Raw genomic sequence first — 11740 nt, 5'->3', positions numbered from 1 at the left:
TGACAGCGAGAAATTGACAGCATGGATTTGAGCTGAGAGTCGATCCGGGTTGATGTTAATGAGCTGATGTGTGGCATGCCAATCGGCCTCTCAGCCTTCATTAAAAGGTTAGCCTTTTAGCAGTTGTCGAAGCAGGCAATTGCTAAGTTCATTAGCTTTGTTAGTTTACGAGATTAGAACAAAATGTCCAGGGAAAAGATGTTCTAGCTAAAAAAAAGGTGAATGGTGATTGAGGTACAGATAGACTATAAGAATATTTCATCAAAAATCCCTCTATAAAGGGTTATTTCGCCAAATGGACCTGTTTAAACAAACACATTAGCTTTATTACCTCTAGTGGTATAAAGCCAGGGAGATAATTGGTGGTATTTTGGTGTCACAGAATTAAAAAAATGAATACAAATAAATCAACAGCAGCATAATTCATGGATTATTATTTTATGCTGAAACAATGCCTGATACAAGGATTATAGAAATGTAACCATACCAAAATGATGCCAAACTCAAGGTTTATTAGCCCGCCAGTGAAGTCAAGAAATAAGAAATGCGGAGTAGGTGGAAATCAAATATCTGATATAGTAAAGAAACATTTTCCGTCTTCCTGTCTTTCTCTCTCTGCTAGATCTTGTTACCGTGAACATTGGCTACATGCTAGAAGCATTGTCACACGTCCAACACTCTCAAGCTCTCCTCCTGCCTCATGGCTCAAAAGGTGTCGGTGTTGAGATCTTGTTACGGGAGGTATGATCTATTCATAACAGCCTGCCCTATAGTGAGCAGCTCGGGTAGATTTCTGCCGCTGGTGACAGATAAGTGGGTGGCTGCCTTTGAGCAGGAGTCAGCTCACATCCAGCTCAGAGTCAGAGAGGGACTCAAGTCAAGTGTAACTCCACAGAAGTGTAAAGTTCGATTTTGGGGGACCAGATTGTAATAGATTACTACAAATGTAATGCTCTTATTTTCTTCTTACAGTATATCAGAAAGTGTGTTTCAATATCCTGTACATGGTCTAAATCGAACACATTTGAATGGTTATTTGACGGACATCTATCTGAAACTGCTCACGTTTCATGTGTGCAACATAATCCTAAAAATGTTCTTCAGGTTAAAGTAGTACGCATGCTTCTCTATTGTTTTTCACGTGTGTGTAACTACTTACAGTAATATTAGAGCTGTAAGTGCTGTCATAAGGCTTCAGTGCAGCTGACATGGTTTTCCCGTGGCAAGATATTACTGTGGCTCGCCAACGTGCACTAATTTGTGGCGCAACATTATAAGTGATAATTATTTTTCTAAATCATTATGTGGCAAATGTTAAGGAACATTACATAAAGAACACACTGATAAAGAAATACACTTTGTTTTGTTGAAGTCAAATGTGTAAAACAAAAGTTTGAATTAATACAATGTTCTGACCAACTTGAAATAGAAATGCATTTACACATAAACTATAATCATCTATTAAGTGTTAAAACAAGTGTTATTGATGATATCCATATTACATGTTTGCATAGTGGTCACTTTAGAAATTCTGAAATTACACATTTTTTTCAACTCTAATTATTCTACCCATTCTGTAATGAGAAAGATGTTGACAAGATTTAAGAATTAATTGGTATGAGGGCAAACGTGAGAGCTAATAAAGTTCTCTATGAAGAATTAGTAAAGGTGTTGATGAAGAAATGCCATGGAAACCAGCTAATTATTGGATAGATAGAGAACTGGTGTCAGAGCCAGAGGGTTTCAGATTCGTAACCAGCCAGTGAATTCTCAGTCGTAAACTGATGATAAAAAAAAACATCCTTGAGGTCTGCTGAAGCAGCTTTCATTCCTGATGCTATAAAGCAGCCAGCAGGAGAGAACTGTACTTGTGATGGCCATCTTCCGGATATTTGTGTACTGTGAACTGCAAAGAAATGGCAAGCAATGTTCCCGTAACTTTCCCAAAAATAGTACAGGTAGAAAAAAGGCTAAAGGACAGTAGTGATTGATGAAATGGTGAATATGCCCTGTAAGCAAAAGTCCTAAAAGCAACAAGTCATAAAACTGAGAAAAATACAAACAAAATGAGAATAATACAATAAAAATCTCAGATTTAAAAGAGTAGCAGGAACGAGAACACAATGAAAACAGGCTACCATAATATAAACAGAATAATTTGAGTTTTAGCTAAAGGTGATTGGACATTCTCTAATTCCTTGGTTTTAGTTTAATCTTATGCCGGCTCTGAGAGTAATAAGCAATTACCGTGTGTTTATCCCCACAACTCAGAGAACTAATCTGCACTCAACAGCCAGGGCCAAAAATAATGAAATTAATTGTGAGCATTAAGGCTATGCAACTGGCAGAGAAAGGTAGAAATGTAATTATCCACTTTGAGACAGAAACCTGCCAGTGTTTCGCGTCTCATTGTGAGACTCTGTCTAACTATTATGCTTCTTCTCTTTCTTGCTCTTTAGTTCTTTCTCGATGGGAACATCACCCGCTGGTGCTGCTGCAAAAAAGAAAAAAGTATTCCAGCTTTGATCCACATCCACCTCCATCATTTTATGGCAGGCATACAATTGACAAGAAACTCAAAAATATTGTATTTATGTTTGATTACTTCCAGCTAATTATTTTTGACCTGGTTTTAGGGAAATAAGATTATAAAACTCAATTTAAAATAAATGATTCGTCCATAATGGGATTATAATGTGCTGTCCTGCAAGCAGGCTATGCTACATTGCACTGATGGGGCAATCTATCATCAGATGGAGAGTAGCCATTGAAATGCAGTTTAAGTTGCAGAAAAATAATGAAGAAACCATGTGAAGGAAGTTTAGAATAATACTAGTTTCGCTTATTTTAAGTATTTATCATTTGTGAATTAAAATCCATCCGAATAAGGTGCATAACACATTTGGTTCGCTAATTTACTCTTATATTAAAGCAATATACAAGGCCTTCTTGCTATTGAACAGAGTGAATTAAAGTGCAGCGAACCTTAAACAGACGTTGACAGAAAGAAAACATTTCAATTAAGTTGTTTATCTCCTGACGAGAGTTCAATTTGAAATGTTTTTGTAGCAATTTTCACTTAAAATCACCAACATAAGCCATTAATCACAGCCCTGACATATTGGGCCATTTTGTAGTTATTTTGGCAATTGTTGAGTCCATTTTGTGTCCACCCATAGACTGTATTGAAAATATTGTATAAAATACAAGTCTTTTTGATGTCACCCATAGGTTGATGAAGAGTTATGTGACATTCAAAGTTGGCAGATTTAGCCGTCGTGATATAGATCAGCAGCTGGCAGCAAAATCATTCAACCTTTAAAAACCCAAATTGTCCTCAATTAAATAGTAAATGGGGTCAGACCGATGAAAATCGAAGATGTTTGAATTAAAAGTGTATCTGCTGCTGCTGTGTCTTGTTAACAGGAGCTGGTTGTTTTCCTCCACCACATCCCTAGTGGCTGTGGTCAGTTAACACCAGCAGGACAAACCCTCTCCTGTCCCTGGAGCGTTTGGCCTGGTTGTCATGGGAGACAGGATGTAGCAGCCTTGTATTACAGCGGGCAGCGATTGTGCTGAAACATGACTCTGCCTTCAATGGCTATTGTTCTCATTCCTCACACCTTGCTCTGTTGGGAGGGAAGCGCCTCGGGGAGGTGGATTCCACTTGCACCTGTGCGCTTGTTCTCAGGGATATAACTAGTGCCTGTTCGGCCTGAAACGAACATCTCCCACTCACACACACTCGCAAATCACACACTTCTCTGATCTCTCCACATCTACCTTTCGGGACATCGTGATCTTCACAGGAAACACATTTTTCCCGCGCATATTTCACGCCTGCCTGACGAGAATTCTGACGCTAACTCATTTGCAGAGGCTCCAACCTCCGTCTTCCTCAAAAGGCCTTTTTTGAGGCGATGTGGAGCGTGGCGCGGTGGAGTAATGGCGGCCTGTTTGACCCTGATGGATGAAATCTGGGCTGGTTTGGGGTGTTAATGGTCTCTCTGACAGTGTGAGGGCACTAAGCAGCGCTAATGGCCCTCTTTCACTGGTTTACTTTGCATTAACACAAAACACACACATGCTCACTCCACATTCATGCTAAATCATTTTCCAGGTCGTACAGTTATTGACTGGGGGTCAAAGTGTAAAGAGGGTCTCAACATGAAATATATGAATAAGGACCTGCACACACACATATTTGTGTGTGTGTGTGTGTGTGTGTGTGTGTCAATGGCATAGTGAGTCAGCTGTGTAACTGCACATAATCAGATGCAAGCCTGGTATTGACTTAAATAAAGAGAAAGGGCAGGCGTCCTTTGAAATAAACCGAGAATGCAGTTTCCCATTAACTTGCTTGTGTGAATGCATCTCCACACAAGGATACAAAAGCTCACTGCTCTTTGCTTTCCCCCTCAGAGGACAGGGAGAAGCGAGGAGAGAGAGTGAGTAGGTGATTGAATTAATTGTGTTTTATCACCTTTTAGCTGATTGAAGTCTGCCCTACTCCCTTCAGACAGCTTGTGTTTGTGTCTTCGCGGCGCCAAATGGATCGGGCCTGTCACCCAGTGCAGCGCTGCCATCTCTGTTGTCAGAGACTTGGACTTTTGGATCTGAGCGCTCAGGCTGTGTTGTCAGTTGGTGTCTCGGCTGCGTTTGTGTTTTTTTTCCATCTTCCATTTCTTTGTCTGTTTCTCAGTAATTCATCTCCATGAAAAAAGGAGCCCTGGGGCCTGCAGTGCATTTCTCACACAGTGAATGATGGGTTGGATTTCTAAAGCCCTGTATGTCTGTCAAGAAAGGTGTGTTTGTACTAGTGTTGTTTACCGAATCAGGTGTCAGACCAAAAAAAACCAGAGCTGCAACTTTATCGATCATTATTTTTATTGAATATTCTATAATAAGCCTTTTTTTTTTTACAAGTGTTCAAAGCCCAAACTGACATCCTCAAGTTGCTATAATATCCAAAACCCCAATATTTTCAAGTTATAATGACGTAAAACTTAAAATATTGCATTTAGCATCACTGTACTTTCCCCCTATCAGTCCATTGTATTTTCACCTACATGACTTGCATCCATCCACCTCCCTGTGTATGTGTTCTCTGTGGCACTGTGATAAACACATGTCGAGACTTCTGTGCGTCAATGCGATCGATCGGCTGATGGATCACGCCTGGGGATAAATTACACACCTCTCACAATAGCCGACAATTAGCTAAACGGGCATTGATCCGTGAACAGCTAACCAGAGAGAAGGGGAGCCTAAGTAAACAAAACCTGACACGTGAGTGCACAGATTGCAAAACAGAGAGGAAGAAAAGTTGTAAAAAAAAAAGTTTCAGAGATTTATTGTAGGGGAAGCAGGAAGCCACCCTCGTAGATGACATCTTCCTAACACATGTGACACATCCCAGGTCCCAAACAACAGAATTCCTCGGTTGCTCTGCATGCTAAGGTTTGACATATGGGTTCCTGCAAGATATTGTTTACAAAGAGCTGCTGGGAGCTGGTGTCTGCATGCTGCATAATTCAAACCGAGGATATTTCTCCTTTTGCATACTGCTCAGAGGATTTGCCTCTTTCATGTGGCTCGCTGCACTTTGGCAAATACAGGCTTTACAGTAATTACCTACACACCTACAGCATGTGCATAGCTTTGACTCCAATCTACATAGTAATATAAAGCAGGCTTATTATTTTGAAATGACAAACTATCTGCTTGATTTTCTTAGTGTGATGTCTGTACAGTATGTATGCATATTTATGACACTTTTCCCCTCCTTGTTCAGACAGGAATGCAATTACTAAAGACTGTGGTCATGGAAACGGTCTGATTAGTGAATTAATATGCAGTACAAACTTTACACTATTAGTCGGAAGCATGACATCTGGACACACCATGACTTAAAGTTCCTGAAAGCTATGATTTGTATAGTGTTTGAACCCAAACAACCTCCCAAGTGTCATCATGTTTTGATTCAAATGTTGCTACATGCTGATTGGTGCACTCATGTATGGGACATGACCAGACCCCGCCCACTTGAAACCTGCTTGAAACCAGTGAGAAAAGTACAGACAAAAATCTCTTGTGTGGAATCCCATTGAAAGAAGATATTTGATGGACTTGCTTTTGTTATTTCCCCTGTTTGTTACACACAACTTTTCATACAAGAGCTGTTGACTGTTGTAAAAGTCATTCGTCCCCTGAGGATGTTCTTCACTCACATTATTTGGCGCTGCCCACCTATCCGCCTGTGCATGGCACTCGTAATCACAGTAAAGCGAACCCTCCTGGGCATTATTATGACAATGACATTTGCCAATGGAAGGGCATGCAATCACAATGGATGTTTCCATTGCAGTAAAACTGATTTATAGCAGCTCTCATGGAAATGATGATCCAGAGAGGGCATGTTAGCGAAGGAGGATAATGGCACCCCCGTGCACAGCGGCCGACCCATCCACCATGGAGTGTGGAGCTCAGCCTTGACTGGCTCACAAACCCTGCTCCCCCCCCCCGAATGAATGAGCCTCTTGGCCTTCACAAAGTCTATTTCTCCCTCAGATAAACGCTGCTATAAATAAAATAGTACAAAGCCAATCACCTCACTGTTTAAAGAGACGTGCCACCTTCCCACACACGGGACCGTTTGTTTGATCTAATCTGTTTTTTGGTCTGGGGCCGTTGGTCTGCTGTTGGCCTGACTGACTGTTGGAGCCTGCTGCTGCTGCTGCTGCTGTGTTTGTTAGGAGACCGAGGCCAGGCTGTGGGTGGTATTTGCCATCGGAGGATATTCAGTGCTGTAGACCAGATGGCCGTCAACCTCGTGTTGATCTTGTAGCGGGGTCTTGCCAAGACCGCTTTCCCCCCACAGCGAAATAAGAAGAATCGAGATGTTAGACATGCGCCCTTCCCCGAGCTGCTGGCCTCAGTGTACCGCAGAGGGATTACGTTTGTATCTGGCGGGGCAGCAGGAGTTGGTACAGGCTGTAATAGAGCCCAAAGGGAATAAGGCTGGCACAGAGATAGGATTCAACAAAATGACACAAAACACAGGCCCAGGGGTGCCATCTACTTTCTTCATATTATTCCTACTCGCCTCTTGTTCGTGACAAGTTCACTTCTTTCTCTTATAGCATATAGTTCTACACCCTCTTTTAGTTGTACGTCTTAATGTGCAAGGTCAAAATCTTTAAAAAGAGTTACCTACAATGCAACCTTTTGTGTCTCTGGCTAAGCAAGAAGAAACATGGACCCAAAATATTGGCATTTTTTGAAGATATTCACTTTTTTGCAAGATGAGAGGATCAATACCACTCTCATATTTGCCAAGTAAAACATTTCTGTTTCTCCCTATTTCCTATATTTATTGTTTTAACGCCCAGATTTGCGATCTTTTCATTTAACCCTCAGCAATAGTGAAGCACACTTGTTTAATTTTGAACCTACTTAAACTTTTCCTTCAAAGATCATGGAGAAAAGACTCTTGCTAAAGAAAGACATCTGGTCCAAGTAAACGACATAATCCTGGAAGGTCAGCCATGAGTATTATCTTATCTCCGAAACGTCTGGCAAAATTATCTTTAAATTCCACACAAGCTCCAGCCTATGAGGGGCTTTACTCTCCTCCCTGAGGCTCTGCCTTGGCAAACCAGTGCTGCAAATGATTTTCATTGAAATGTAGCTAAATACAGCCGGAAAGGTCACTAGATTACTCATGTCCCATGCTTATTTGCATATCTGTTACGCAATCATAATCTAATTATAAAAAGGATGGACTGGCTGTTAGTATTTTCCAAGCCTTCATCATCTCTACAGTATATTTAAATCGAGTTAGAGGTGGAACTGAGGATCTAGAATATTGAATAAACACTTGAAGTTATAAAAACAGAATGGGAAAACCTTGAACTTGGAAGCGTTGTCAACAATTCTGAATATTTTTTTATGGAGTAGTAGAAGTAAACGCGTGTTTTACAAATCCTTTGTTTGGGAAGGATACAACCCAAACACGTGTTAGCTCAGCTCACCGTCTGCAACTTCCTGCCAACATCCATTAATTAAAAACTTTGGAAACATTCGAAAGAAGAATGTGTTTACGCCACAATGAGCAAGTCTCGGAAAAAAAGTTGTTAAACTAACAATGTGTAACCGAACACCTGGGAGAAAAAAAAAATGAAAGCGAAGCACCGTAACAATACATCTGCCTCTTCAGATCCTCCACTGCTGTCCAACCGTGATTACATCTTCACTCCTAATTTACTCCTCTGTCCAGCTCCCTCTCCACACTGCATTGAACGCCCTTTCACTTCCAAAAAGTTATCTTGGTGTGTCACTGAGCTTCCTGAATTAGACACGAGTACGCTGCTTTGCCCTCCAGTTGCGATCCTTCACCGTAACCCCAGAGCCTATCGTCCAGCCCGCTCCAAGTTCCCCTCATTACATGTAATTCCCCCTGCTCCTGGCGACAGAGCCCATGTGAAGCTGTGGCTGTAGGATGCACTCTAATGTTGACCTGCGTATTTTCACGCCAGGTATTTCCCATCCCTGAGAGGCGCGGCTGTGCTCCTCTGATGCTGCGTCTAATCTATCTGGTAATTTGAAGCTTACTCTGCAGCAGAGGTGCAGAATCTCCCATCTCCTGCCTCCTGTCAAGTCTCATGCGAGGTGGGGAGGGAGAATATTGGGTCGCAATCCCTTCTCAGCACGTCTGAAATGGAGTAAGGCTGAGGGGATGGCGAATGGATAAAAACAGCTCAGGAGCAGAATGCTGCGATAAATTCTCTGATCCTCGTCTGTGGGGTGTTTCACTGGCAGACGTGCCTCATCTCTAATTTAGCTTGGACATCCATTCAGGATGCTTCTTGCATCGTGACACTGAAGGTAATAAAGATCAATAAGAATAGGCCGACAGAAGGCTAAAAAAAATAGGAAATACATGATTATAACATGTATATCTATTTTCCTAATGCATAAGGATAATATTGCACTTAATTTAACAAATATATTTGTTTAATTAGTTTAATTGATGAATTTTTTGAAAATGAATAATACTACTACTACTATTACTACTACTACTAATTATAAAAAGTCATACAAATTCAATTAATATTGCTCAATTCTATCTAAAATATATGAAATAATCTATCTAATCTATTAATCTAATTGATTAATTATTATTATTATGTGACGCAGCATCCACACGGCGGCGTGCGTTGAAACTTGCCGGCGGGCATGTCTGAAACTCGACCAACAACCAATCACATGAATCTCCCGCCCCGGACACACAAGCACGCGGTTTGATTGGCTAGAGCTTGTACTGGGATATGATTTGATTGGCTGACGCTTCCGTCGAAGCTTCAAAAGTTGAACATTGCTCAACTTTTGCAGCGAGCAAAGCGAAGCAACGGAACCACAGTGCAGTTCGGCAAAGCGTGACGTCACCCCATTCAAAGCGTTGAAGCTTCAACGCACGCCGCCGTGTGGACGGGCCGTGAGAATCTTCCTCCTCGGTCCATCCCTCTGTACCCATGTCTCTCTCAAAGTCAGATCTGCAGACTTTGACTCCTAGGCTTTTCCCATTTCCTCCACATCTCACTGCTGCTGGTCTAAAGATCAGCATTTGAGTGAAATGCACACAATTTGTAGTGATTGTTCCCGCTCTGCAAACTTACGTCAAACTTCTCTTAATATTTAGCTTCCTCTCTGTACTTGTGAACTCCTCCCCTCTCCCATCCAACATGTGCATACATCAGCACAAAGCACAGTGTTTCTGAAGCTTGTTTTCTTGTTGTTGTTCTCCGTGGAAGAGAGAGATGAAGAGGAGGCAGAGCAGATGTCAGGATTGATAGCAAGCTTATCTAAACGTCATTGATTTCACACGTTCTTACCGGGGCCAGCACAGGTTGGTTTCCTCCTCCAATGCCAAAGCATTTTACAGAGTAGCCAGGAAACTTGTCAGAGTGGATAATACTGATAAGAAGAAACAACAAAAGCTGTCCGCCCACACCTTTCCCGCTCCCCTTAAACACATTTTTAAAAAGACAAGAGAGAAGGTTACTTTCCACTTTTGAAGTAGGACTTATCAGCGTGCATTGTACATGTGAAAAGGAAAATAATTGAACATGGAGCAGAGGAACACAAAATAATTGGTATCCAGCTCTAAAACCCTGTGTGGACTGCACTCCTGCTTCTGTTACTGTTTGACCTCCCCATTTAAGATGCTCCATCTAGGTACGTGTACACCTACTGAAGCATAAAATCTGTCTGAGGCAGTGTGTTAGACAGACAGAAGAGAGAGGGGTGCAAACAGGGAAAACGAAAAAGGATAACGGAAGAACCGAAGGAGACCTGTTAAAAACTAAACCCATTTCAACAAACGGTTCAATTTAGCAGCAAAACTCTTTCTCAAAACAAGAACATCATGCCATCCGGATTTGATAAGATCTCTGAATGCTACATGAGAGAATACCACTTTGTTTCAAGAAAACAACTGTAGCTGCATTTCAAATCCCCTGGCAGATTGTTTTACTCATTCTTAAGTGATGCAGTCTTCGTTTTCTGATTTCACAAAACGATCCTCGATTAAAGCAACAGGTACTTTGCTAGGTGCTGAGATTTATGGCTCCCTGACAGCCAAATTGTTCAAATGTAACATTGGAGGCAGCTGCAATGTGCTGTACTGGGTATACATTTTATGTAATTTCAGGCAATTTTGTATGAAACCCTCCAGGTCACTGATGGTTTATGGAAGTCATCAAATGTCTTTCCTTTTAAAAATGCTGCTAGTGCCAACACGGAAGAATAAATTAAAGGACGTTTAAAAGATATGAATAGAATGGGCATTGCACCATGAGGTGAATATGTCAGGTATGTTTTTGCACATTTGGATTGATCGCTAAGGTAGTATCCCCTCCTGAAAAAAAAATCACGGTTTTGTTTTATGGAGTGCAGAATGTAGTGAACCAGAGAACAAAGCCATCATCTAAATTTGGCTCCGTTTAGACAAAGTCAAATGGCCTCCCAGTGTATCTGTGCCTCCTCACCTCACACCCAATAACTCTCCCCTCTGGAGGTCTGGCTAAATCTCTCCCCCCCTCACCCTATTGGTTATTTATCATTCCTCTGCTCAGATGATGTATTCAGCTCGTAGCCAAATGCCAAGGATTGCCTCTGCCTGACTGTTGTGTTTACTTCCTGCTCCCGTACCCCCTGTGACACATCCCTGTCTTTAAAGTGCAGCTTTGATGGCACATTTGTTCAACATGACAATGCGGGTTCTCCGCCCCGAGGCAAGCTAAAAGAAGCCTGTACACGCATCACGCTGTGCCGGCGCACCAGTGTTTGCACACACATGAATTTATGATTACTTAGCTTCAGGTATCCGCTGGCTGAGCTGCTGTTTATATCTGCTCATTCAGGTGATTTGTACAGGAACACAAGAACGATGAGTGTTCTTATTTGACTTCCTCCAAGGTCATTACATCTATGAATAGTTTATACTGTTCACATATTATAGGTAAAAAAAAGTCACCTGCCAACATGAGCGCCCTGTTTATTAAATATTGCCTTCCTGATGCAGCACAACATGTCTCTCAGCATTCCCCGCTTATTATGGGGTTGAAGCAAGATCCCCTCCTAAATGCACCCAGGACTCCGAATCCATTAGTGGTTATCACCTCAATCACACCAGGGAAAGGGAGGCAATCTTCTGAGCAGCAAGGAGGGTAAAGAGAGG

The sequence above is a fragment of the Notothenia coriiceps genome, unplaced genomic scaffold (genome assembly GCF_000735185.1).
Source record: "Notothenia coriiceps isolate Sejong01 unplaced genomic scaffold, NC01 NC01_scaffold00032806, whole genome shotgun sequence".
Taxonomy (NCBI): domain Eukaryota; kingdom Metazoa; phylum Chordata; class Actinopteri; order Perciformes; family Nototheniidae; genus Notothenia; species Notothenia coriiceps.
This window is presented reverse-complemented; position numbering follows the sequence as displayed.